Raw genomic sequence first — 4,145 nt, forward strand, 5'->3', positions numbered from 1 at the left:
TATCCCGCTCTGCCACCGCCCCGCCCCTACTGCTCCACCGAACCGACCTCTTCTTCGAGCGTGAGCCGCTCCTCTCCCTGAAGCCCTCGTACGCACTAGGGTTTCGTGCGCCGCCGCCGCCGGTCCTCTCCAACACTGCGACGGGCTTCATGGCCTACTTCGGCCTCGGGCCTTAATGCTTCCTCTGCTTCTGCGTCGACCGGCTATTCAGCGAGGAGGACGTACATCAGGCAGCGGGTGACGCGCGGTGGCTGCGCAAATTCCTCTGTGGCGGAGATCTCCAGGATGGGTGCTTGTCTTCTCGGAAGAAGGAGATGATGAAGGATGCAGAGAAGGAAGGCAACGTGGTGTGTTCTTGCTGCAAAGTTCTCGTTCATATTTTTCTTGCTGCAAAGTTCTCGTACATATTTTGCTTCTTGGTAGGAAGGCAACGTGGTGTGTTCTTGATGATGATCGAAGAAGATCTGCTGGCTGCTGTTCAAGGGACGATAGCCAAAGAAGAAGAAGATGATTGCTATGTTCTGCTGGACCAGGATTCTGGAAGACCACGAAGAGGAATAAGACAAGCAGGCACATGTGTATCATCACGAGCAGCAAAACGAAGAGTAAACCCAAGAATATCAAGGGGGGATTATGTTGGCTGCCGTGGAGGACGAGATGCAAGGGTGCTCGGGCAGCGGCTGCAGCAGCGTGACAGATCAAGCGAGCTAGGTTGTGCCATCTCTGGTCCTCTCTCTTCAAACGGTCGACACCGGGTGCTTACGATCGACGTGACGGCGGCGGTGCAAGAGCATGGCGTAGCTGGTCTGAGAGTGGCGATGGACTCACTGCCCGCTGCTACTATATCATCCAAAGTAGTGGCAGGGTGCAGCAGCACGAATGGCTCAGCCTCTACCTTGTTCATCCCATTACCACGGAGGCGCTTTAATTACTGACACATCTGTTCTTATTATGCAACTGCAGGTGATTTCTCATCTTTCAACTCGGTCTATTTTACTCGTCATACATGGAGAGAGTTTATACAATGTTAGATGAAGAGTTGGCGGTGCCACGGTGCCAAGGTTTGCTTCTCAAAACTGATAAGATCACATGATGCTTGTATATGATTATTATTAAATCACAGGCAAATAACCCACTTCAACCTGCGTGATAATTATGTAGTGAGCAGAGCTTTTGTGTAAATAAACTACCCAACTTTGTCAAGTGAGTTAATGGAGCAAGTCTTTAATTTGTAATTAGCTGTTGTTCAGAATTGAACTAGCGCTTCATACAGAACAATTTTGAGAGCAACTCCCCACAAAAAAATACATCAACTATAATTGTTGGAATCCTGAAGGTAGTTCCATCGAAGTTTGTGAGTATATTTGCAAACCTCTGTCTACCTATGAATACTATTATCGAGATAGTTTAAACCATGTTGTTGGCCTGCTACAATGCTCAATGGTTTACCCTTGCTCAGATCAATTCTGGTGAGTTTGTAGTGGGAATGTGGGATGATGTATGAAGAGATAAAGAAAATTATGCTCGCGGAATATGAGTATGTAGTAACAGTTCTCTGTTATGGTTCGGGACAATTGTTCTGGTACATCTCATTGGTAGTTTATATGTAATGCAATGCCGTTTTATAATTATCATGCTAAAAAGTAATGTTACATTAGACATTTCAACATAAATGAGATGGACAACTGAGCCCACAATATATAACTATGTATATTGGGACACAACGTTTTGCCTCTGTGTCCAGATGAGCCGGTCATTCGTCAGTTGGAATCCGTGCCAAAGAGTTTCAGTGGTGTTGGTGTTCGCCAGTAGTCCAGTACATCGAGTATAGAACAACCGTGTATGCTGCAGGTGGTTACGGCGTACAGCGGAACTGACAGAACTATTTTGAATCTCGGTGGCTCTGTATCAGGGTCTTCCTGTACTGATGGTTGAAAGATTTCCATGTGGTATGTGACATGGTACAGATTTTTCGTTTCCTCGTAACTTTGATGAGATAATCATGGATGACGAAAGGCAAACGGATTCCTTGCCTTCCAATTTATCAGTCTTCAGTTACGCTCACATACCGAGTGAATAGATTGCAATGTTCTGTACTTCTTATTTCTAATTGATTTCATTCTCTAATGGTTGCATTAACTTGCCAAACATTTCTGGCGGATGCATGGGAGGGCCGTCTATGGTGGCAGTGGAACAATCCTCACTGTAAGTGATCTTAGATAGGGATGAGGTTAGCAACGAGGGCGAAAGATGATGAGGCTCCAGAATCTAGAGAGTTGTTGTGAAAGCTGATCCACAAGCACCAGGTTTTGTTATAAAAGGAAAACTCTCTCGACCCGGATGGAAATAATATTCCTGGTAGGTACTGTTGAGAGATGATAAGCTAGCTTACAGCTGAATATTGCACTGTTCCATAGTTTTCCGGACTACAGATGTTGTCGATGAGCAGTATGTTTTCTAATGTATGTTGTCAGCCAGGTCTGCCACATGTCGTCGCATCGCTAGCGAGGTTTGCCTGCGCCATAGAAAGGGGGGAGGGGTGTATAGAGGGATGGTCTAGGCGGCGGCTTGGGTGGGGGATGGTGGTGGTGGTGGTGGTGGGTGGGGGGGTTAGCCCCGTTGCGTCTGTTTGGTAGACAACTTGAAGTATTTAGAGATATAATGCACTATCTTGAATCGATACACATTCCTGTGCCACTGTTTCTAGGGGTAGCCCTCTAATTAGCAAGTGGTTTGTCATGTGTGTGTGATTATGACAGAAATTTGAACAATGTGTTGATTTATCTCATAAATAAGTATTCACTCTTACAGCACCACCATGCATGTTTTTTCACGTTTTCAACAGTTCATCTTTCAATTTTGATTTGCATAACCATGCATATATGGTGTATTGAATCAGTAAATGATATTTAAGTGCTTATTAGTTGTTGTATGAACATTTTCAGCTTTCATTAGCCCAATCGGTGCTTTGCACCGATGCTTTCCTTTGTAGCTGGCAGACAACTCAGACAAATGCATCATTATCATTTTGTTTTGATGGTTTTGTCAAAAAAATCAAATGAATTGATCTTGTTTTTCTTTGTGCAGAATTGCCTGAGATGGTTAGTGATAGTGAAAGTTATGATGACAGATAATTACTCCTCCAAGAAGAAGAATCAGAAGAGGTATACTAATGTCACTTTGTTTAAAATCTCTCCATACATATATCCTATATCACTAAGCTCCCTGGGGAAAAATCGCTCAGGAGCGATTCAGGCATCAATTGACCTGGTCGTCCGCTTTGTGTCAGCTGGCTATTTGTGGGCCTTTTTCGTCAGTGGTAAGGTGACATGGGTCGCGTCTGTCGGTGGCTGAGGAAAGGCGGTTCGAGCCTGACGTGGTCGTCGATGAGGAGCTTCTGGATGTCACCGGCGCCGGCAATCCTCGAGGGCAAAGGCTGTGACAAGCGGCGGCGGCGGTGCTTGGGCAGCAACAATCCGAGCATGATGAGGTCAGAGTTCGCTATCAAATCCGCTACATTTATCTTGGATCCATGCCCAGCGTCTCAAACTGGCTAGCAATTTATTCAAAGGATGGGCGAAATCACGTCACCTCAGCTTGCGATGCATTTGCCTGCTAGGAATTGGGATCGATCCATTCTTTGCTCCGTTTCTATTCAGATTTTCATGTCTTGATTGATTTTGCAAATTTTCCTCTTTGTAGCCACCGCGTGAAATGAACCTAGCATTGTGCATGGTCGCAGGAGTCTCTGCAAGTTACTTGCTTGTTGATTCTGCATATTGGAATAATAAGTAACTACTTTGTGAAGTTCTTCTAATTTCGAATGTTATAGACAGCTAGAAAGACAGCCCATTGTACAAGTTGTCTATATCGATATCTAGAGATGATATGGAGAGCCGCTACAGATAGATACTATCTAGACTATTGTACTTGCCCTTATTGCTGCAGGTCGAAGGCGTCGTGGTGGTGCATTGGAGCTGGAGGAGGCGGCGGGCCAGTGTTGTTTGTGCTCAAGACGTACGAGATGGTGGACATCCCATCGACGGAAGCAGCGGTCTGGTGGAGTGACGCGTTGGACACGGCCTTCATGGTTTGGTGCTCGCTGGAGTTTGCATCTTCAAGCATAGAAATTTCTCCAGTTTCAT

General features: G+C 45.5%; 1 long non-coding RNA gene across 3 annotated transcripts in view; it reads left to right on the top strand.

Annotated features, from left to right (window-relative positions):
• The first annotated feature begins 6 nt into the window (after positions 1-6).
• Positions 7-4,145, top strand: part of LOC119299116 — a 7,102-nt gene continuing 2,963 nt past the window's right edge. For all 3 annotated transcript variants that reach the window (XR_005146095.1, XR_005146096.1, XR_005146097.1), the window contains exons 1-5: positions 7-347; positions 424-2,358; positions 3,088-3,164; positions 3,290-3,490; positions 3,949-4,090. This is a non-coding gene — a long non-coding RNA (uncharacterized LOC119299116). The remainder of the gene's footprint in view (positions 348-423; positions 2,359-3,087; positions 3,165-3,289; positions 3,491-3,948; positions 4,091-4,145) is intronic.

This window comes from Triticum dicoccoides, chromosome 5A, assembly GCF_002162155.2.
Source record: "Triticum dicoccoides isolate Atlit2015 ecotype Zavitan chromosome 5A, WEW_v2.0, whole genome shotgun sequence".
Classification (NCBI taxonomy): domain Eukaryota; kingdom Viridiplantae; phylum Streptophyta; class Magnoliopsida; order Poales; family Poaceae; genus Triticum; species Triticum dicoccoides.